Source organism: Tinamus guttatus, unplaced genomic scaffold (genome assembly GCF_059628265.1).
Source record: "Tinamus guttatus ecotype Peru unplaced genomic scaffold, ASM5962826v1 Tinamus_guttatus_pri_ptg000546l, whole genome shotgun sequence".
Classification (NCBI taxonomy): domain Eukaryota; kingdom Metazoa; phylum Chordata; class Aves; order Tinamiformes; family Tinamidae; genus Tinamus; species Tinamus guttatus.
The window spans coordinates 289,592-313,355 of record NW_028289080.1 but is presented as its reverse complement, the minus strand read 5'-3'; the positions used below and the strand labels follow the sequence as shown (position 1 = coordinate 313,355).

At 52.4% G+C, this 23,764-nt stretch overlaps 1 pseudogene; it reads left to right on the top strand.

Annotated features, from left to right (window-relative positions):
• The first annotated feature begins 20,309 nt into the window (after nucleotides 1-20,309).
• On the top strand, nucleotides 20,310-21,860 carry LOC104572454 (cytochrome P450 1B1 pseudogene; annotated as a pseudogene).
• The last annotated feature ends 1,904 nt before the right edge of the window (nucleotides 21,861-23,764 follow it).

Below are 23,764 nucleotides of genomic sequence, written 5' to 3'. Positions count from 1 at the left end.
GCGCTCAGGTCCAGCTCCCGGCCCAGTGCCAGGGCCGCCTCATAGGCATCCAGAAGGATGGGGGGCCCTGGTAGAACCTCTGCCAGCACCCTGGGAGAACAAGGACACCCTGGCAGGACACAGCAGGGACACGGGGACACAGGCAAAGCCTGGGGACAGCATGGGGACACCTTGTGCACACACAACAGAGAAACCAAGAGCAAAGAGGTTTCCCTTGGCGGACACGGTTGGAGGAGAAAAGGGGGCCCATGGGGACATCCTGGCACGACATGACAAGGACATCAGGGGATGGCCCATAGGGAGGATAGAGATGCCAGCAGGGCTGCTAGGCAGGGAACAGGGACACTCATGGAGAACATGGGGGTGTCCTGTGAGAGGACTTAGGCACCTAGCCGGGGTCCCCGGTGTCCTGGCTGGGAGAGGGAGATGGGGGTGATGGCGGAAGGGGGAGACCGCAGGAAGGATAGGGACATGAGGCAAGTGTGTTTGGGTGGGACCTGACCTCCAAGGTGTCCTGGGCTATGATGGAGGACATGGGCTGGTACTGTAGAGCTTCTGAGCAGTCCCAGCGATGGCCAACACTTTCCTGGCAGTCCCAGAGGTCCCCATGGTGTTCCTGGGGTGTCCCAGGGTGCCCCAAGTCCCCATGGGCTCCCATGTCCCTAGTGCCCCATGGGACTGAAGGGCTGTTCTAGGCTTATCCTAGGAGGTCACAGAGTCCCCAGGGGGTCCCAGAATGGCCCTGGAGGGTCTTTAGGGATACCCAGGTGTCTCCAGGGTGTCCCAAGGGTGCCATCTAGTTTCAGGAGGAATCAGGGTGTCCTCTGGGTGTCCTAGGAGTCCTAGGTTCTCCCCTGGGATCTCAAGTGTTCCAGGCTGTCCCAGGCATCCCAGGGTGTCCCGGGCCCCTCCAAACACCTCTGTGCCCTCACTCACGCCCGCCGATCCTGGGAGGTTGAGGCTGCCTGGAGCCTCTCCATGGCCACCACATCCAGGTCCATCCTGCAGGGCCAGGGTGAAGCAAAGGGATGACTGGGGGGAATCAGGGGACAAGTGGGGACAGGAAAACCTGGGGCAGGGCAGGGAGCACTTGGGGGTGGGGGACACCCAGTGTTGGGGACAGCTGTGGACAGGAAGACTTGGGGAGTGCTGGGAGGGACAGTCGGGGACAGGAAAGATGCAAGGGACAAGAGCAACACTTGAACACGGAAGGCACCTGGCACCCATGGGATCCCAGCCTGGAGACTAGCACCCTTGGGATCTCATGCAAGAGAACTAGCACCCATGGGATCCAATACAGGAGAGTCAGCACCCATGGCATCCCAGCCTGGAAACCCAGGATCCATAGGATCCCATACAGGGCACCCAACACCCATGGGATCCCAGCCTGGAGATCCGGCATGCATGGGATCCCAGCCTGGAGACCACGGATCCCCCGCGAGACGTTTCACCCCAGCCCAGGGCCATACTCACCACACACAGATCTCAGCCTCCCGGCTGCGCGGCTGCCACCCAAGGAGCAGCTCCATGAGTCCATGGTCCCCAGCAGTCCTGCTCGACCAGCACCCACCCACCAAGGACACGAACGACCTCTTCCTGCCCCCAGTGTCACAATCATCCCTGTAGCAATCCCGGCTTGTCCCCAGTGGGGCCACCACTGTCCCCATCCCTGCGCACAGGGACTGGGTGCCACCAGGGCCAGAGCCACCCCCAGCCCGGGCACAGGGGCCTCCCCCCTCCAGCCTCCACCAGCCGCCTCTGTCCCCACACAGAGGGACAGGGTGTCCCCAGCCCTGCAGGGCCCTCACAGTGCTGTGGGGACTGCTCCAGGTGCTGCCAGCACCGCTCACAGTGGCCACGGCTGCGTTACCAGGGGCCACGTTTGGCGGCTCCTTGTGATGCCGCCCCACTCTCTGCTCCGCTGCCTGGGGATGGTCCTGCCAAGAGCATCACCTCCCCCAGGAAGTCCCCGCTGCTGCCTGGCAGCTCCCCACGCCACCCACACTGCGTGTGACATCATCACGGCATCGTTCTTGCCACTCCTGCCTGCCTTGGCCATGACGTCGCTGCAGCCCGTGGCGTCGCAGGCACGATGTCGACGGCTGTGGTGACGTCACCGCTGCTCAGCGCTTCCCTCCCGTGTCACTGCGGCTCGCCGCGTCACAGCCCGCAAGCAGCTGCTCGTGACACCACGGGTGATGTCACCAGGGCTCCTAAGGAAACGCCTGCCAGTGACGTCACAGCCGCTAGCACCGCCCCCCAACCCCAGCCAATCACCCAGCCTCGTGCCCTGTGATGTCAGCGCCCGTCAATGGTTCCTGGGCACTGCCCCTGTCGTTGCCACAGCGACCCCGCCCGTCAGCCCTGCAGTGATGTCACACAGCCCCGCCCCGACCCAGCCCAAGGGCCCCTTGCACAGTAGCCGCAGCATCACCGCCCACACTGTGCGGGGCCAATGGCAAGGGAGTTTACTCCGAGGTGGGGACAGCCTCACCCAATCGGTGGCCCTGCTTGCCGCACCTGTGGGCGGGGAGGAACGACGCCGGCCAATGGCAGGCCGGGTGGCTCCTACACGGCAGCCCATGTGGTGACTGCCTGAGGAGCTCTTCGCGCGCGTGTCTTGGCGCTGCCGGTGGCTCCAGCGGCTCCAGGAGGGGCTGGGCAGCTCCACGGCGCAGGCGTGGGGCTTGGGACAGCGCGAGGGACGGAGGTTGCGTGTAGTGGGGCCACGAGGGCAGCGGCGCCAGGGGCAGCGGCGCCGGGGGGCAGGCCCCGCACGGGGAGGCCCTTGGGAGGGGCCTGGGGGCACCCGCTGCTGGCGGCGCTGCAGAGGGAGCAGAGGGCAGCAGCACCTCGTGGGCCCTGTCCAAGGTGAACCTCGTGGTGGGTATCGGCTCGGCACCATCCGCGCCTTGCCAGAGGTTGGGATTTTTGCAGCATTTTCTTCTTTTTCCTGGAAGGGCTGGCACAGACAGTGGTTCTGAGCAGGCAGAGATCCCTGCGGAGCTTCTCCAGCTCTTCAGGGACAGGCTCCTCCACATGCCGCAGTGCTCCCTGGTGATGTGCCAGGAAGCACACGGCTGTGTCTGCAGTGCCTGTTCTGTCCATCCCACACACTGCGTTTCTTTCACTGAGCATTGACAAGGTGTTTCTGGCCGCGAGATCTCTGGTGCCAAGTATGCAGCCCATCTCTGACCCACCCAGGCCAGGACTGCTCTGTGCTCTGTCCCACCTCTCCACTTCTCTAGCCTTCCGATGGTTGTCCGGACCTCTCCCTTCTCCACATTACAGCCTTGTCTTAGAGCCTTGAGGAGAACTGCTTGCTGCCGCGAGCAAAATCAAACTAGCGTCATAGCACACAGGGGAAACAAACCTCAAGAGCCAGGGGAACGTGGTCCAACCGCACTCACAACTAAAGAAAGCGAAACAAAGGTGCAGAGAGGCCTCCCAAAGTTCAGCCCCAGCAAGCCTCAGAAGCTGCAATCCTGAGGCCTTTCAAATCTGTGCAAACTTCACAGCCCCTCACTAGCAATGCTGACTCTGTTGCACAGGACTTCATCATCACACCTGGGCACATCTACAAAGGCAGATGCTTTCCTTGTGACCTGTCTCATCAACTCCCCTTACACAGCAAAATATTTGAGGGAAACCTGCCTCTTCATAATTTTTGATCACAGACCCTGGCTCTTATTTGGGGGTGGAGGAGCAGGGAAGGAAAACATCGGGGAAAACATCACGGATTAGTCAGTGTCATCCTTTCTTTAAGTGTCTGTAAGAAAAGCAGATTTCCATCAGTGTCATCCTTTCTTTAAGCGACTGTAAGAAAAGCAGATTTCCAGATCCAATAGAGGAAAGACAGCAGTGGAGCACAGATCCTGGACTTCAGAGGAAGAGGTTGGACCTGTTTAGGGGACTTCCCAGGGAACAGGTGGGAGATTCCATAGAAGGCAGCTCAGAAGGGCCCAGAAGTTCAGGAAAGCCAACAGATCTTTAAGGACAACACCTGCCAAGCATAAGGATGATCCAAGCACTGGAACAGGCTGCCCAGAGAGGTTGTGGAATCTCCTTCTCTGGAGATCTTCAAAACCTGCCTGGATGCCACTCTGAGCCACATGCTCTAGGTGTCCTTGCTGGAGCAGGGGGGTTGGACTAGATGATCTCTGGAGGTCCCTTCCAACCTTAACCATTCTGTGATTGTGTGATTCCATAGGAGGCAGCTCTGAAGGGCCCAGGAGCTTAGAAAAGCCAACAGGTCTTGGCACCTGCCAAGCGCAAGGATGGTCTATGTGAATTCTCAGTAAAACTTGTCTACCTTTCTGGAGATTGGGATGTACCCAAGAATGCTGCAGTAGCTGGTGGATGTTATTGCTAAGTCACTACAAAAGGGACATGGAACTACTGGAGGGGGTCCAGCGTGGGGCTACAGAAATGATCAGGGGACTGGAGCATCTCTCCTGTGAGAAGATGCTGAGAGAGCTCAGCCTATTTATCCTGGAAAAGAGAAGGTAGGGAAGGATCTTATCAGTGTGTCCGAATATCTTCAAGGAGGTTGCCCAGATGATGAGGCCAGGCTCTTCCCAGTAGTGGCTAGTGACAGCACTAGAGGCAGTGGCCATGAAGTGAAGCACAGGAAGTTCCTCCTGAATTTGTAAAATAGCTTATTGACTGTGTCAGTGACAGAGCATTTTGCCCAGACAGGCTGTGGAATCTCCTTCTATGGAGATATTCCAAACCTGCCTGGACACGATCCTGTGCAATGTGCTGTAGGTGACACTGCTTAATCATGGGGGTTAGACTAGATCATCTACAAAGGTCCCTTCCAACCTCAAACATGAGTTTCTGTGAAGCGTCTTCACTGAATTGTATTAACTTTTTGAGCTGTAGGGATCTGCCTGTCCCTCAGCTTCAGGGTGGTGCTCTAGCAGGAGGAGAAGGCATGCAGGGCTATTTGAGATGGCCAAGGAAATGCCTCACCTGTCTTCCAGCCAAAGCTCCAAAAGCATGCGGGTATCGCACTTGCTCCATCAGAGTAAGCACGCAGTGGCACACGCCTTGGGCCACCCCTGTCTCTTCCAATGTCACCAGGTGTTCTTGTGTGCACAAGTGACTCCATCTCCAGTGATTCTATTAGGAGCTTAGACAAGGAGCTCATGAGCAGGTGTCTTGTGTTGTACACACTTAGCTTGGTAAGGGGAATGCCACCTGCCGTGTATTTGTGGAGCCAGGAGTTCAGGAAAGCCAACAGATGATTCCCCATGCAATCCAGGGGCTGCTGAATAGACATAGGGAGCCCAGAATAAGTTATATGAGTCAATACCTGTAGCAGGTATCAGGGAACTCCCTTCTTGTCCTGTTTTGCTAAATGATGGAGTAGGGCAACGGAAAGAACCAGACACCACTGGAAAGAACGATCTCTATCAATATTAAGGCAATACAGAATGATATGTTTAACAAAACAATAAGCTTACTACGCAGTCGGTTTTAGCAACAGACAAAATAAGCAAGATAATGCACCTAACCATTACTATAAGAGAAAGAGAACAGTGAATAAGAAAAAAAGATACATCTCCAATTGCCTAAATATGTTACCATTATCCAGATCTGCACTCACTGGGGAGCCCCTGTTGCAGCGAGGATTTGGAGAACCTTCCCAGAAATTGGGAGATCTTACGTGTAGCATCCACCCATAAGAGAGGTTTCCAAAGTCGCGCAAGAGGGCCCAGTTTCTATAGAGCCAAATCAGCAAATCATGATGACTTGTATTTTCTTTGCTAGTGGTAACATCTAATATGGCATCCTCTCCCTGTCATCCCGATGGGGAGCAGGACTTGGCCAGAGCTCAGGCCTCGGATGGGAGGGTTCTCTTCAGGGTCAAAAACACTTGCACAAGAGCCTACAAAAGATAGAGTTTAATAAGCCTCCATGCAAGTTGGCATGAGCAGTTCTACAGGCAAGTTCTGTGTACTGCAAAGGCAGTGCCGTACTCATCTGTAAGTCAACCCCGACTCGGGCCTGTCGTTCAGTTCCTTGTGTTTCACTCTGTATTGATAGACAAGGTTATGTTCATCCCCACATTGTGGGGCTGCCAGGAGCTTTCCTTGCTAGTGGGAAGCAGCATGAAAAGAGGAAACTGGCCCAAAATACGGCTTGGGAACCTCAGATTGGGCAATAGGATGAAGAAATATCACTTGAAGTGTAGAGCAGTGGTGCAACGAGGCACCCATAGTGAGTCTGTCACCACCCATGGCTTTGTGTTTCAAGAAACAGCCACTGAGGATGGAAAAGCCATCAGTGAAGTAAAGGAGCACCTGTTGTGAGAACATGGTGAAGCAGGTTGGGTGTCTACAGTCTGCAGAGACACAGAAGCAGGTATACCATGGCCTGTGGTGGAGATGGCCAAGGGCGCTGCCAATGCCCCAAGAGAATGGAGGTCTTTATCCTCTTGACTGTGCCTGTTGTGTCTGTCACCGAGACCTACCAGGAATCATCAGGGCTTCTTTGCCCCCTTTATTCTTCTGGGGACCCTGGGAGGTGTCATGTGTTTGTCCTGCACTCAGCATTGCACAGCCTCACCCACACACTGGTGCCAGGAAGGGACTTGGGCAACACATGGAAGAAAGGATCTCCCTTCTCAGGGTTTCTCTGCCTGTCCTTGGCCATTTTCCATGATAAAACACATCAAGGGTGTATTCGGCATCAGAGCCACCTGAGTATTTCCTCTACCTAACTATTACCAATGATTATACTTTTTAGCTATAATTAGCCCCTGGTGAGTTGTTGTACTTAATGGCCTCACTGGGATCCATTAATGCTCTACAAAACTTTAGGATTTCCTTCTGAATTTGACTTCTTAAGTGGTTCCTTCAATTTCCTTTCAATAGCTGCAATTCATGGACTCAGCTTCAAGTACTGCATGGAGCTCATTAAAGAGCAAAAAGTCCTAATAAACCAGGACTCTCCCTGCAATTTTCTTCAATTCTCCATGGCTGATTGGAGAAGTTTGGGGAGTGTAGCTGAAAGATGAAAACAACAATCATATACAAGTATTTCATCTTTTTAAGGTTTTGTATCATAATTCTAAAGAATAGGTGACAGCACACTGTCCAATTCGTAGGCATCCAGAGTGACTCCTAATAATGTCAGGATATGTAGGAAAAGCTGTGTCCCAGAGATCAGGCGCTGTATGTACATTCTTCCTCCCATTTCCCCAGCCCTGCCATTTCTGTCATCAGCTTCTCAGGAACTTAAATCACTCTTGCTGAAAGCTAGCATTATTCCACCTAAGTCTGCACTGAAAGTTATAGCTTACCTGTCCCAATTCCCAGCTGCTTTAGTTAGACAACTAGCTGCAAATAGACACAGGAGGATATTCTTTTAGTTACAAGGAAACAAAAAAGAGCAGAAAATAGTTTCATAGAAAATAATGGCATTCTTTGAATGTAGGCTAAGTCCATACAACCTGTACACACAGTAAGGACTTGGCTAATGGGACAGAATACAGAGAGACAGAGCAAGCTGTAACCCCACAAAGGGCAAACCAGCAGCTGGGTCTCTGAGTGAACAGAGTATTGGAAGGAGTCACAATGTGTCCAGATAGTGCCCTAAAAGAGATGTTAGAAATTGTCAGTTTAAACAAGACATATTTAAAGGGACAAGGGGAGACTTAGGTAGACGCACAGGAGACAGGGGAGAGAATGCACTAAGACCCCCCAGAATGCAGAGCTGAGCTCATAGCATCACTGAAGAGGTGCCACAGTCTGAATAAGCAACACAAAGAAGTCCTTCCTTTGCCAGTGTCTTGGAAAGCCACATCTCTGACAGGAATCCAGGGAGATGAGGTTTCTCCTCTGTCAGATAGTCCCCAGGACTCTGCAGAGATGAGGAAGAGCACAAAGAGAGGTTGCAGAGATGTTCCCCAATGTCATCAGCTGCAGAGCAGGAAGCTGGTCACCTCACAAACTGCTGTTTGAGTCAAATGAGATGGGGACTGATGAGTGAGGTGGGGACTGTTGGAGGAACACTCGTAGCCTGGACCTCATTTCTTGTTCCCAGTGATCCTGCTGCTCTCCACCAAGGCTCAGAGCTTTGGGAGCTCCTTCCTGAGGTGTCACACAGAAACTATTACTGCAAAGACGCCTGTGGATCCCGGGCTGTGGCAGTGGCTGCACAGGGCTGGGGGCTGCTGCAGGAGTCCTCCCTGAGGGTCCCATCTTGCTTGGGGACAACGTGGCAGCCAGGACTCCTGGGGCTGGGGCTTACCCAAGCCCCAGGGATCCCATGGGGCAGCTCCAACCCCTGTGTGGGTGCTGGGGGGCAGAAGGAGTGAATGCAGGGCAGGTTTCCCTGGCAGTGGCTGCCCCTCTTCTCCCCCATGCCAGGGTGGGCAGTGCTGAGTGAGCCCAACACAGCAGCTCACACAGCCCCCCAGGCCCCACACCAGCACCAGCAGCCCAGAGCTGGGCTCCCCTCCCTGCCCCGTCCCCCCACGGCCCCCAGCACAGCCGGGAACCCCACAGGGCCCCTGCGGCAGAGCCCAGCCCCACCGGGGCAGCCAACGCACCCTGGGGCCCCGACCTGCCCCGCACATGGGGCCCGGCTGCCCCTAGCCCTGCGACGCCCCACGCGGCCCCCACGAGGTGGCGCCACCCGCGGCAGGGGAGGGTGGAGCTGCGGGCGGAGCAGGAGGCCGCAGCATTGCCATGGCAGATGACAGCCAATGGCTGTGCTGGGCATGATGAGGTCACTGCTGCTGCAGCCCCTGATAGGCCAGCTGCAGGGAGAGGGCGTGGCTGCTGCTCATGAGGTCCCCGCTGTGGGCAGGGCTGATTGGGCAGTAGTGGGGTTGGCTCTGTCTGGTGACTGTGAGGTCACTGCTCCTGCAGTGGCTCATTGGGCAGCAGTTGGGCCCTGCGGGGCTCTGCGCTGCTGAGATCATCTGTGCGGAGCAGCTGCTGAGCCCGGGCTGGGCTCCTGGCGGGAGGGTTGGGGAGGCCATTGCTGCCCTGGGGGGCAGGGACAGAGAGCTGGACGGGATGGTGGTGTGGCGTCGTGTCTTTGTGAGTGCCTGATTGGCCAGCAGCAGGCAGGCAGGCAAGTGTGGATGTTGGTTCTGAGGTCTCTCTTGTGAGAGGAGCTGAGAGGGCACCAGCGGTTCTGTCTGGGGAAGGTATTTTGAGGAAACTTCTGTCTCTGCAGCCCATACGGCAGCATCAGGGATGTGGTGGGCTTTGCACCTGTGAGGTCACCTCCATGTAAGCAGCTGATGGGTCAGGAGAAGTCCTGTGTGCCTGTTGCAAGGCCTTGGAGGACTAGAAGGGAATGGGAGGGATGGAGAATTGGGGCTTCCTATGTTTTGGGGCACTTTGGGCTGTCCTGTCTGCTGCCATGTGTGGTGCTTAGCCCAGTGTGTCCTTGATGCAGAGGCAGGTGTAGGCTGAGGACCCTCTGTTTAGGTGTGCAGGTAGTCGCGTGTTACAGTGTGGGGTGTCCCCAGTGTCTTGGTGCTCAGAAGGGAAGAGGTGTCTGGACAGAGCAGTGCTCTGCTCCCAGAGCCCAGCCTGCCACCCCAGGGTCCTGCTGGGAGGCCGGGGGGAGAACTGTTGGTTACCCTGTTCCCTCCTTGGAGCTGTGGCCCACGGATTCTGGCAGTTGAGTGGTTTCATGGTGGGATAGCTCACACGACTGGAGCGCTGCCATGGAAGGCTATGTGCTCTTTAGGAAGGACAGGCTAGGAAGGTGAGGTGGTGGAGTTGCTCTTTATGTGAGAGAGCAACTGGAACGCATGGAACTCAACCTGGGAGTGGATGATGAGCGAGTTGAGAGCTTGTGGGTAAGGGTTAAAGGGCAGGCTAATGTGGGAGACACTGTGGTGGGTGTCTGCTACAGGCCACCTGACCAGGACGAGGAGGTTGATGAGGCCTTCTATAGTCAGCTGGATGTTGCCTCTCAGTCACAGGCCCTGGTTCTCATGGGGGACTTCAACTACCCCAACATCAACTGGAAGGACAACATGGCCAGGCACAAACAGTCCTGGAGGTTCCTGCAGAGTGTCGACGATAACTTTTTGACCCAGGATGTGGAGGAGCTGACGAGGAGAGGTGGGCTACTGGACCTCGTGCTAACAAATAGAGAGGCATTTGTAGGAAGTGTGAAGGTGGGAGGTAGCCTTGGCTGCAGTGACCATGAGTTGGTGGAGTTCAGGATCCAACGAGGAGGAGGCAGGGCTGTAAGTAGCCTTGCAATGGTGGACTTCAGGAGGGCCAACTTTAGCCTCTTCAGAGACCTCCTTGGAAGAATCCCATGGGCTACAGCTCTAGAAGGAAGGGGGTCCAAGAGAGCTGGTAAGTTTTCAACCAGCACTTCCTCCACGCCCAGCAACAGTGCACCCCTGTGTGTAAGAAGGCAGGCAGAGGGGGCAGGAGACCTGTGTGGATGAGCAAGGAGCTTGTGGCAATGCTCAAGCAGAAGAAGGTGGTATATAGAATGTGGAAAAAAGGGCAGGCCCCCTGTGAGAAATACAGGGACGTAGTTAGGGAATACAGAGATGTGACAAGGAAAGCTAAGGCGCGTTTGGAATGCAATCTGGCAAGGGACATTAAAAATAACAAGAAAAACTTTCTTCAAATATATTAACAGAAAAAGGAAGATCAGGGAAAATGTGGGTCCGCTGGTGAACGGGATGGGCACCCTGGTTACGAATAACACAGAAAAAGCAGAGTTGCTGAACGCCTTCTTTGCTTCAGTGTTTACCAAGGGCAGCCCTTTAGAGCCCCAGGCCCTAGGGACAAGAGAAGAAGCTGGTGGAGAGGAAGATTCGCCCTGGGTAGAGGAAGATTGGGTCAGAGAGCACCTAAGGAAACTCGATACCCACAAATCCATGGGCCCTGATGGGATGCACCCCAGAGTGCTGCGTGAGCTGGCGGATGTCATAGCTAAGCCGCTCTCCATCATCTTTGAAAGATCCTGGAGAACAAGGAAGGTGCCAGAGGACTGGGGGAAAGCCAATGTCACGCCAGTCTTCAAAAAAGGCAAGAAGGAGGACCCAGGAAACTACAGGCCAGTGAGCCTCACCTCCGTCCCCAGAAAAGTGATGGAACAGTTCATACTGGCAATTGTCTCCAGGCACATGGAGGACAAGAAGGTGCTCAAGAGTAGTCGGCATGGATTCACCAAGGAAATCTTGCTTGACTAACCTGATAGCCTTCTATGATGGAATGACCAGCTGGATAGATGAGGGGAGAGCGGTGGAGGTCATCTATCTTGACTTCACCAAGGCTTTTGACACTGTCCCTCACAGCATCCTCCTGGGCATGCTCCGGAAGTGTGAGATAGATGAGTGCATGGTGAGGTGGATTAGGAATTGGCTGGATGGCTGAGTTCAGAGGGTGGTGATCAGTGGTGCAGGGTCTAGTTGGAGGCCTGTAGCTAGCGGGGTCCCCCAGGGATCAGTCCTTGGTCCAGTCCTGTTCAATTTATTCATCAATGACCTGGATGGGGGCACAGAGTGCTCCCTCAGCAAGTTTGCTGATGATACCAAACTGTGTGGCCTCCCGGGGCCTCTGTGCGCCTTTAGTCAGGGGGCGCCTGTGGTGCCTATGGGCTTTCAGGCCGAGTTGACCTGACTTCTTACTTGCGGATTTTATCAAAGCTACAATCAACTGGATTGGATTTTTACTCCAAACAACAGTTAATTCAAGGCATGCTGCAGGATTCGACGGTGGTTGCTTCTGGCTTCTACCCTACAGCATGGGAGCATTCAAGGCTGCTTTGACACAAGCCTTCCTCACAGCATCCCAGAATACTGAAGTTGAGAAGGGACCTCTGGAAATCATCTGGGCCACCTGCCCCTGCCCACAAGCACAGTGAGATAGAGCTCATTGCCCAGGACCCTGTGCAGGCAGATCTGAGCATTTCTGGAGAAGGAGACTCCACAGCCTCTCTGGGCAACCTGCTCTAGTGCTCTGGCACCTTCACAGTTGAGTTTTTCCTCATATTCAGGCAGAACTAACTGAGTTTGTGACTGTTGCCTCTTGTGCTATTGCTGGCAACAACTGAAAACAGTCTGGCCTCATCATTTTGATACTTGATATCCCTCCAGATACTTGATCAGATCCCCTCTCAGTCATCTCTTTGTTAGGCCAAACAGGCCCAGCTCTCAGATGCTCCTGGCTCCCGACATAAGCACTAGGGCATCTAAGGTGAAGACGTGGACTGATGGGGGGTGTCATCACCTTCCCAAGAGGATGAGCTAAGCAGAAGAAGGACAAGACACTGGCTAACTCATGAGCAATTTGTCTTCACAACTGATGGGGGGTGTCATCACCTTCCCAAGAGGATGAGCTAAGCAGAAGAAGGACAAGACACTGGCTAACTCATGAGCAATTTGTCTTCACAACTGTGATTGGAGTGTTGAACCGCTGCCAGAAGTGATTGCACATGAACTTATCAAAGCGCTGAGTGCAGGGAGGGTGGATACCATCGGTCTTTAAGGACTGTGTGGACTGAATCTAGGTCCAGAGAGGTCACGCCTCCAGCAAAGCCATGCTTCGGTACCAACAAAATATGCTGCCGGCAAAATGAAAAAGATTCCTGGCATCTTGCTCTGCTTCTGAACCCAGTGCCAGGTTTCCTCTTGGCCTTGAGCATGCTGCACCAGCAAGCAATGAGTTAAAAGGAGCCAGTCGCAAGGTGGAAACAAGCAAGAAGGAAAGCTGTCACGCGGGGAAAATAGCACTGGTTTGAGGGAGCAGCATTCTCGGGCATTGCCACGTAACCCCGTCGTCTGTCTTGTCATGGTCCAGCCCTCCTGTGAGCACTATTGGGGACTTATATATGTGTATGTATATATATATATTTATAACGGGGACTTATATAAATAAGGGGACTTGCACCTAGAGACATGCGGACCCCTTGAGACAGGCCTGCAATCTAGCTCTGCTTCCACAGAGTTCCCAAACCCTCAGCTCAGCTGTCGTGAGGATGAGCTACCTCCAACCTTTATGTGGTTGCCCTTGCCCCTTCAGGGCCAAGCCCAAGCTTTTAGGTCTGCTGGAGAAGTTTTCACCTGTGATACAGAGCCCTCCTTTCAGCACAGCCAGCTAAACCCACGAATAAGTCCTGCTGGAGACAAGGGCCAGAGTCAAGAGAGACTGAGGCTTAGCTCTCCTGAGTATAAATCCAGTGCTGAAGGAGTACTGCTACTTAGATACCTCCTGCATAAAACTGAAAGACTTGAAGAGCTACTGCGTTCAGCCTCTCTTTCTATTGTTGGATGCGAACATGTAGAGAGTGATATACACCTTGAGGAGAACACTTAGCTCTTATGCTGTGCCTAAACTACAGCTCCATGAAACACAGTGTTCAGGCTTGACCTGTCTAATGTGTCCAGCACAGGCAGGGCTACAGAATTATCACCTAGGAGGCCTCCACATAGAGCAGTCCCTCTGCTTACCTCAGCTGGTATTGATTCAAGCTCTTCCTACATCAGACATAGCCTATTACCTCATAAAACAGCATTAAGCAGCTCTCTCACTACTGCAAATTTACATTTGAAATGGACATATGTGCAATTAAGATTTTTTTTATTTGTATCAACCATCTTACAATCTCCAAAACTATATAATCTTTAAAAACAATCACATTATTTTGTGTAACAATTCTTAGTTTAAAGCTTGTAAAAATAATTGCTCCTTCATTTGTAGGGCACTGTAGGAAGGACCACTGGACAAGAGAAGGAGGTTGTCAGCTATTTTATGGCAAACCTAACAGGAAAGGGTTGAGGAAGGACTGCTGGCTCTGTGCTGTCATTCCTAGGGGATCAACCTTCCCTGCTTTTCTCAAGGCAGGTTACTCGTGTGGGAAGTCACCACTAGCTTTACGTTGCCTTTGAAACAGACTTGCCACCATAAGGTTGGTGTAGCTGCACGCCAGCCCTACAGCATAGCTCCAGAGGAGCCTGCAACCATCGGCGGCTGCAGTGATCACTTCATCTGACCCCCCTAATATCAGAGCACCTTAAATGGGAGGTGACTAACTTGGAAGGGATGGAGGCCGCACACCTCACGTGGAAATGAGTAGCAGAAATCCCTGCTGCAGCCCCTGACGAGGTGCCCCCATAGTGGGTTGTGGCTCCGGGTCAGGATTCAGCAGTCAGAGGCACCAGCTGAAATAAACAGCCCCCCTGAATATAGCTTCTGCCAACAGTTGTGCCGGGCTAATGTTCTCGGCACTTTAGTTAAGACACCCAATTGCTCGTGCAGCATCCAGAGCAGATAGCATGCTCATCTGTATGGGTTAGCTATAGATACACCTTTAGCTATAGCTCAACTGTGCAAGAAATAGCCCCGTCCCTGACTCGGCACTGCTTGAGTTAACAGTCACTGTCACTGTCTTTCTGCCCTCTCCTGCAGCCCTTATACAGACAAAACGCCTGTCATTTGGAAGGGGGTTGCTTGGGTTAAAGGCTGAAGGATTTGCCCTCTGCTGCTCAGTTCCAGGAAAGGACATAAAGCCTGCGCTTGGCAAGGGACTAGAGGCCACAGCGAAGCTGGTAAATGTTCCCAGCGGTCACGCTCCAGATGTTTGTGTTGGTCAGGAAACTTCATTTTTCTTGACATGGTCCCTGAGCGTATAGTGAAACTTCTGACATGAATATCTTCAGCAGAGAAGGGGAAAGGCAATCACATAGCAACTGCTGGACAAGCCTCACTTCAAAGCAGAAACTACATATAGTCCTTGCAAAATTATTTATTGACACTGCTCTGGATCTGTATATTAGTTAGTGCAGAGTGTACAAGGAAGGTTCTTTGGATGTCTGACACCAGTGAAAGATTCGTTTCCTTGTCCCAAAATATTTGATTCAGAGCTCACAAAGGGAAGTGCAAAACTTTCTGCCAGTTTCCCTGGCTTTTTCATTATGCCTTCATGAACAAAAGGTAGGAAAAGTTTGGAGAGATCTGATGCCTGGGTGCAAGTAGTAGTACTTTTTTTGATCAAATGCTTTTCCAGGAACTTTTCCAAGGATATTTAGAGCAAAGGGGAGAAAAACATCTCTACTTTGGAGAAAAATCCCTCAGAAATCTATTTTGATAGGCTGCCAAAACAAGAAACCAGAGTAATGTTCCTATGATTTCAGATTTAAACAATACCTCACAGCAAGATTTGCATTTGGCTTTTGCTGTTGCACAAAAAGCTGTCCGGGTTAGAGCTCACCCTTAAGATGCAATTAATTGCACTAATTCATTTTTAAGAACTGGACCAGATCCAATCATACCAAATGCTACAAGAGGTGTTCAAAAACTATCTGACATCCCAAATCTGCAGCTTCCTGAAGGGCCACAGCTGATGCCTTTTAGCTCAGATCTCACTTGCACATGTCCAACGTAGCAGACCCTTTCCTTTTTGTTAAAACAAACTCAAGAGTTCCCCTCCAAAACACTTGAGTGACCTGCTACCATATTCATCCATTGCCTGTCATTGCAACCTAAAAAATCCCACCTCATTTCCATACATATACATCCGGCCAAATGTCTGGCTCCTCATGTAAATATTGGGCTCCAAAGGCAGCCAAGATTCAGTGAACCATCCACAGCAGCAAACTCGCTAGGAAAGGGCCCTTGGTTGAGCAAGCTGGGCCTTCGGGCCTTGAATGCTCTTCGGTTATTGCTGGGAATTGCCAGATGTGGCTTGGCCAACTCCTCTTCACATCCTGCAGCAGCCATCACTCAGCCTGAGATCGGACCGATGCTTCCAGAACATGACTAACGCCTTTTCTGAACCCAGATGATACTCTTGGCCTCCACAGTATCCCATCTGAAGATTTGGAGGGGGCTGCTTGAATCCAGACAGTAACACAATCCAGTCCATAAAGGACATAGGCAAGAACTCTTGCTTCACCGATGCTCTTTCACGGTCTTGAGCTTTTTCTTTTACTCCAAGTAAGATTTTCAAGCAGTGGGAGCCCCAATTTAGGTTCTTTCAAACCATCTAAAGCAGTTAGGCAAGCCAGAGCTGGCTATCAGAAGTCATAGTACCCTGAAGCTTTTAACACTAGTGATCAGCCCTTCTGGAAAAAAGGTCTGATAAGCTAATCTTTTATCTAAAATGTATGCCTTATTATTTATAAAAATATGCAGGGATAATGCTCCATTCTGATGCTGCCTGACTTCTCAGCATTTCCGGCTCCTCCATATCAAAGCGCTTCCAGATTTCTTTTTAAATCCCTCCGTGGTCACTGAAAACCATAAAGCCACCATTTCTGAAAACAAGAGAATCTCTTATTCTCGACGCCGGTTGAATACTGTATTACAAGAAGCTGGGAAAAGAGGATTTTGTATCGTCTGTGGGCCACAAGCTCAGCTGGTAAAAAAGACACTAACGACCCAGAGGACAGTTTGTCTCCTTCTTTCGCAAACCGGTTTTTTAGTTCAAACTTGACCGGGCCACTGTGGGTTCCTTCACTTTAATGGCTGAGCAGGAAGAGCAGGAAAGGAAAATATTGATATAAATGAGCTGCTCTCTGATCTTTAAGTGAGTTGCATTATCTTTGCTTGTGGCACCGCATTTCCGGCTGCCCAGAGGCTCACATGGCTCCTGCTCACTCACCAAGGCTGCCTTGAAGCTTGTTTTGTTTTTCCAACACTGAACACCCCTCACTCAAAGGAAAGGGCACGAACCCCTCCTTCAGATCTACTGACTGGATAAGCATTTCACCCAGGTTTCTCCCAACGCTCAAAAAGCTTCTGTCTGATCACTGAGAGATAATGGAGCAGCCACATTGATACCGTTCTTGTGCAATGGTGATGACAGATGCTTGCTGCTATGTCTGCTTTCTCTAAGGATGAATTATGTGGATTTCCCCCAGTTTTGGGTGCCCCGTTGAGGTGGAACATCAGTTTGAACTACCAGACATAAACATCTCAAATACTCTCTGAAGCCTTTCCAGTTTCTTTGTATACCAAATAAAACCTCTTCACATCAACCTTTTAGCGTGCTTTGACTTACTAAACCTTCCTTGTGGGAAAACAAGCAGCTAACAAACTTGCCCAATACCTTGGCACTGCATTGCTCAGTCCCCTTGAGACCCTCAAATCAGTGAATATGCCTCATTTTTCAGCAAAGCTCCCTCTGAAGTCTGCAAGTGTCCTGGCCAAGCACTATGCAGAATTTGGGCTAACCATTTTTATTTTTTTCTCAAGAAGTCTCAGAAAACTAAAGGACCAAGGAAACCGCTGAATTCTCCTGAACAAGGCTTTCTGGGGAAATGTATCATGGACCAGAATCATCACTGATGTTATTTGGAAAAGCCCTATGGTATCAATACACCCTATAGATCCCATAAGCAACAGCGAATGTAAAGTAAAAAGGCCTTCTAATTTTCATAGTTGGCTCAACACTGCTTATTGATTTGAAAACCTGTCCAAAAAGGGCACTTGGCAAATAGTGTATAGACAGTGAAACTCCAGAGTAGCTCAGTGCATGTTGCCTACCCAGAACATCCTTCCCCATAGCAGAGGTTTGCTTTGCTTCCCTGCTTTGAGGCAATGGAAGAATTTCTGACTCTCTGGTTCACTATAAACAGTTTCACTGTTCATGTGCAAAATCTGCCTTATTAGATGGTTCACTGAAGACAGGTAACAGACTGGGAAAGCAGCCTTAAACAGCCGCATGGGACCCTTGCTCAGACTGTCCCGTCACAAACATACCTACACCCTATGCCTGTCTACAGAAACAGGAGCTCTCCTTTTTAAGGATATATTTACACCAAAGCTTTTGTACCCAGATAGGCCCCAACATGCTCTGTGTCCTGCCAACAGCCTCCTGGATGCCCGAGGGTGAGTGGTGGCCAGTGCCTGGGAAAGCACGAGGTTGCACGAGCAAGCAAGCCAGGGAGCAAAATAATCTGTCTTGTATGACGGTAGGAAGAACCTGGGGTTGGATGAAGAAAACACAGGACTTCTGGGGTCTTTCCAGACACAGCTGGGCTGGACACAGCCTCCAGGGCTACTGAGTGGGGGAAGAGGAGGCTCCAGGGATAGCTGTTTCTCTGTTGTCCCTAGATAGCTCAGCTGAAGCATCTAGCTAGAGCTGCTAAGATGTGTCTCAAAAGTCACCATGCATGTGCCACAGGCAGTTCTCAAAAGCTAGTAACTTCAGTGTTTTTAATAAAAATAAATGCCAACAGGAACTACAGACTAAATTCATGCAACATTGTATGATGGAAAACAAAATTGGTTTTGTGTTATAGGAGCCCAAGAACGTAGCTTAATCTAATAAAGCATTATTGTTCTGCATTCATATAAATACAAGAAAATAAATTATGTGTTTCCTTGAGAAGATTTTTCCTAAGCATGTGTACAAACTGGCACTGGGCTCTGTTAGTCCAACAGAAACATTATGCAAAATGAAGTTTAATTCCTGAAAAATTAGGGTTGACAATACAAGTGCAGACAGTTGTCATTATAATGTGCAAAAGTGCACGATTTCCAAGGCGCAGCCACCAATCTCAGAGCTGAAGAGTAAAGCAGACAGAGCTAAAACGAGTGGGTAGGCCTTTCCCTGAGGCCTGGCTTCAGCCACCGAATAGCCACTGAGCACCTCCATCAGCTGTGGTGATACCTTCTCTTCTGCCAGTGTTAGCAGAAATGACCGCCCCTTCTTCCACCATCTCCATCACTATGTTAGCAATCAGTTCACAGCACCATGATCTGTGGCTTCTTGTCAACAGATTCTCCAGTCTCTCTGGTATATGAGATTGTGCAAAAATGTCCAGCTTACATGTGAGATTTGCTTTTGCTTTAGAACATCCCTGGGATCTCTAGAGGAAAAACACCTCCCCTTCAAGGTGTCCTATTTCCCACAGCAGTGAAGCTCTCGTACAACTTACTGAATATCTCACTTCTCCCAGGATAACCTTGCTTGAAGGATAATAACAAAATCCTTGCTGGGAATTACAAGTGTACTACTAAATAATGCTGCCACAATAAATCATTACTCAGTAGGAAGGATCCAATCACAGGAAGACCCAAACATCACAAACTGGTGTTGCTTGGCACGGATGGGCAATCTTTCCTTATTTTCTGAACATCTCTGAACACAAGAAGGTCCTGATTTGTGGATTCATAGGTGCCCTGGTAAACAAGCATATAGTAATAAGTCTTATACTACCACAGTCACATTCCAACGTAATGTACGATGACTTGGACAAAAAAAAAAAAAAAAAAAAGCCTACCCATCTGTGATGCTGACCTAGTGCTGCAGCAGGACTTCCTTTATTTTTCGTCACCAGCTTGTATAACCCAGTACCAAAGTCCTTGAGGCATCAGGAGAAATCTTCTTTTCTTTTGGGGGCATCACTGGCATTCACTGCCACCCCATCTTACGCAGCTGAGCACGTCAGAAAAGACACAGCAGGACCTTGTGCCAGGATACCCAACTGAGCAGGAACAGGAACAGCTTCTGGAGGTGGGAGGCAAGAGGCAGATGTTTTGTAGGAAAAAGAAGAAAAAAAAAAAGACAATTTGTCCCTGCACAAGCACAGGAATCCCCATGGCACCCTGTTTGCTCCCCTATTTGGTTTATGCACCCTAAGCACCCTCTTACTTAGCACCCTGAGTGAGTCATGTCGTTGAACAAGTGAACTGTGATGTTTTGGGAACTAAAAAATGAAAATCAACAGCATTTTTTAAATAAATGTATAAACCCTCTTTAACAGTTCTCAGGCATGTGCATCAACCCTCTTCATGGCAGCAGGCACGCTGCCTCCCTCCAGGTCTGCACATGCAGCCCCCAGACCCTCAGAATTCCAGGGGAGACGGGTGGCCTCTGACAACCTGCAGCCGAGATTGTCTCCAAAAAATGCGAGTGACACGGGGGCCCCCTGCGCTCCTGGGGGAGGAAGGACAGAGCTGGTGGGCGAAGAAGAAAGCGGCCCCCTTGCGAGGGGATTGAGGCAGCACGGCTGCACGCTCGCGGGCAGCTGCAGCTTCACTAGCGCCCCAGATTACCCTCAGGTTTCCTGGGTGCTGCAGCAAGCCCAGGGGTGCCTTACATCCCTACCTCTCCTCCAGGCCAGCCACGGGGCTCCCCGTCACGGCTGAGCTGCGCGCTCTCCAAGTCTGACAGACAACAGTGGCTCCCTCAGTCCCGTCCCTCCCTCCCTAGGATGAGCGGGAATGCGGTGGGGCTGTCAGGAGACGATGCTCCATCACAGAGCTGCGAGGGGGAGGAGAGAGGCTCGGCCCCTTCGGAGGCGGCTATAAAGCCTGGCGCAGGCACCTTCCCCACCGCAGCAGAGCGCCGCGGTGCGAACCATGAGCGCCTCAGGGGCCGCGGACGGTGCTGGGGGAGCAGCAGCACTGGCGGTGCTGCTGTCCTGCGTCCTGCTCATGTGCGCCTTGGCCCGGGCGGTGAGGGGGGCTTCAGTGCGTGGCCGCGGTCCCCCGGGCCCCTTCGCTTGGCCCCTGGTGGGCAATGCGCTGCAGCTGGGCCGCCTGCCCCACCTGGCCTTCGCACGCCTGGCCCGCCGCTACGGTGACGTCTTCCAGCTCCGCCTGGGCCGCCGGCGCGTGGTGGTGCTCAACGGCGAGGGCCCGATCCGCCGCGCACTGGTGGGGCAAGGCGCCCGATTTGCTGGGCGCCCCGACTTCCCCTCCTTCAGGCTGGTGTCGGGAGGGCACAGCGTGGCCTTCGGGCAGCTCACGGCCCGCTGGCGGGCCCGCCGGCGCCTGGCTCATACCGCCCTGCGGGCCTGCTCCACAGCAGATGCCTGGGGCCGGCAGACGGTGGAGCGGCACGTGGTAGGGGAGGCGCAGGACCTGGTGCAGCTCTTCCTGCGGCTCAGCCGCGGCGGGACCTACTTTGAGCCCTGTCCCCACTTGGTGGTGGCCAACGCCAACGTGATCGCGGCACTGTGCTTCGGCCGCCGCTACGGCCACAGCGACAGCGAGTTCCTAGCGCTGCTGGGCCGCAACGACCGCTTTGGGCAGACAGTGAGTGCGGGCAGCCTGGTGGACGTGCTGCCCTGGCTCCAGCACTTCCCCAACCCGGTGCGTCGCGTCTTCCACGACTTCCAGGCACTGACCCGGGAGATGCACAGCTTCGTGCAGGACAAGGTGGCGCAGCACCGCAGAACCTTCGAGCCTGGCATCATCCGCGATATCAGCGATGCTGCAATTGCCGCCGCTGAACATGGCAACGAATCCCCCAGCAGGCTGGGCCCTGGTGATGTCGAGGGTGCTGTGAATGATATCTTTGGCGCCGGGCAGGACACTACGTCCACAGCGCTCTCCTGGGTCCTCCTGCTCCTGCTGAAGCACCCGCAGCTCCAGCACGACCTCCAGGAAGAGCTGGACCGTGTGGTGGGGCGTAGCCGGCTGCCCACATCTGAGGACCGGCCCAGCCTGCCCCGCCTGGAGGCCTTCATCTACGAAACGCTGCGTTACAGCAGCTTCGTACCCCTCACCATTCCGCACGCCACCACGGCTGATGTGGAGCTGGATGGTTACTACATCCCCAAGGACACCGTGGTCTTTGTCAACCAGTGGTCAGTCAACCACGACTGTCGCAAGTGGCAAGAGCCCCAGCGCTTCGACCCCTCGCGCTTCTTGGATGCGCAGCAGCACCTGGACCGTGACCGTGCTTGCAGGGTTATGATCTTCTCAGCTGGCCAACGGCGATGCATTGGCGACCAGCTCTCCAAGCTCCAGATCTTCCTCTTCACGGCCATTCTCCTCCACCAGTGCTCCTTCTATGCCAATCCTGCCGAGCATCTCACGATGGACTGCATCCATGGGCTTGCGCTCAAACCACTGCCCTTCACTGTCACTGTGAAGCAGAGACAGCCCTCACTGACTGCCGTGTGAACTGCCGGTGCCTGTGGAGCTCAGCCAAGCAATCACCACGCATGTTGTACACCCACCATGGGGTGCCCTGGGGAGGGTGAGGGCAAGGGATGCCAACTCCCTTGGCTCCAAGAGGGTGTCTCCTCAGCAGCCCGAAGGGTCTGTGCTGGAGCCCACTTTGCAGGCAGGTGCATTTTTTTTTTCTGAGAAGCTTCCACACGCCTATTTGTAAAGCAATGGCAGCAACCCCCCCATAGTGCTTCAGCAATAAAAGCTTTTGACACAGGAGCTGGCTCTCCTCGTTTTCTTCAGGGGTAGGCAATCAGCATTCACATGGGCATTGGGGCTTCCCTCCTTGCATGGGGCACGTGCAGCTCCCCTGGTGCTCCCAAGCGCCGTGGCAGCCCCAGGAATGAGTGGTGCTCACCTTGCACTGCTGCTGTCTGTGCTGGAAAAGCACCAGTTCCAGTCAGCCAGGACCTCTGGCAGAATCAGTACCATGGTGCGAAACCAAGCCACGTCCTGCTCCACATGCACTAACCGGAGTGCTGCTCGTGGAGCTGAGGAGGAGGGTCTCGGTCAGGACTGCTCTGACCAGGGCACCCAGAGACCAGGGCTGGCAAGTCTCCACAGAGCAGGACATTGGGTAATGGGAGCTCTGGGGAAAGGCCAAAGAAACTGTGACTCTCTTGCATAGAAAAATGGGGACCATAACAGGAGCACTCTCATGAGGTACAAGGGGTTATTAAATGGCTTCTCCTATTGCCCCAGCCTGGAGCAAGGAGTAATTTTCTCTGACTGTTTCTGCAGAAGGCTATAGAACATGCCAGGGAAAGGCAATTGCCCATATCCAGAGAAGCCAAGGAAAAGCTGTGGGAGGCTGAGGCAGTGCCTTGTCACTGAAGTCTAAAGAACAGCTACCGGGGTGGTCTAGATAGACATAGCCCCCGCCTGGGGGTAGGGGTGACAGCCCCATGGCCTCTCAGAATCCCTTCCAGACTGGTAGTTCTGCCCCATCTACCACCACCCTCTCCATATGGAGACACGATATGTCTCCAAACCTATGTTATTTCCCCCAAATTTAATTCTTCAACTACGATTGTAAAGAAATCTTTCTTCATTTAGCCCAGAGAACTGAAGTCTCTCACACACCCATGATATAGATAAACTCTCCTCAGTAACTATCACTGCCTTGTATGCCACTGACTTTATCGCACTTTCTTACCTCTAATGTAAAAGGCATGGATGAATGGCTCACACCTCCAGCTTGAGTCAATGAAGGTGGCTTTACCGCGCGTTATCTTCATTCTTGGACTTTCTACACAGCAAATACCAACAAGGGGGAAAATGCTCTCAGCTGAAGTTAAGAGCACTATTCCCCACTTCCCTTTGCCCTTAACTGCTGGAGAGGCCGCCGTGCCTCCTAGTCACAGCAAACAGACATTGGAGCCACATACATGGCCCAGGTCAACGGCCATGGGTTTATCCCACGCTTCTCGCAAAGCTGTCCTTCTACAGCTGGGTTTCCTCTCTGGTTGAAGAGCCTAGCCTGAATGGGGAGCAAGGAAAATCACTGAGCCCACCCTGTGCATAAGCCATCTAAAGGTAGGGCTTTTCAAAACCAAATCTTGAAGATTTAGATGCATGGGTTTTATTCATAAAAAAGTAATTCCACGGCACTAGCTTAAAGCCTTGCAAGGCGTAGAACTGCAGCTCTTATTTCCACAGGGGAAAAATCTGCTTACGGTAACTGCTCAGAGGATTTTGCAATGCTTTGACCACCTCATTTTTCAAGTTTAGAGAAAGAGACTGCCAGGAAATATGATATATTTTTTTAATGCTCCAACAGAAGCACGATGCTGGGAAATACTTTGTGTATTTAGAGTCCCCAGTGTCCAAACTCCTTCATCTAAGATTACAGATGT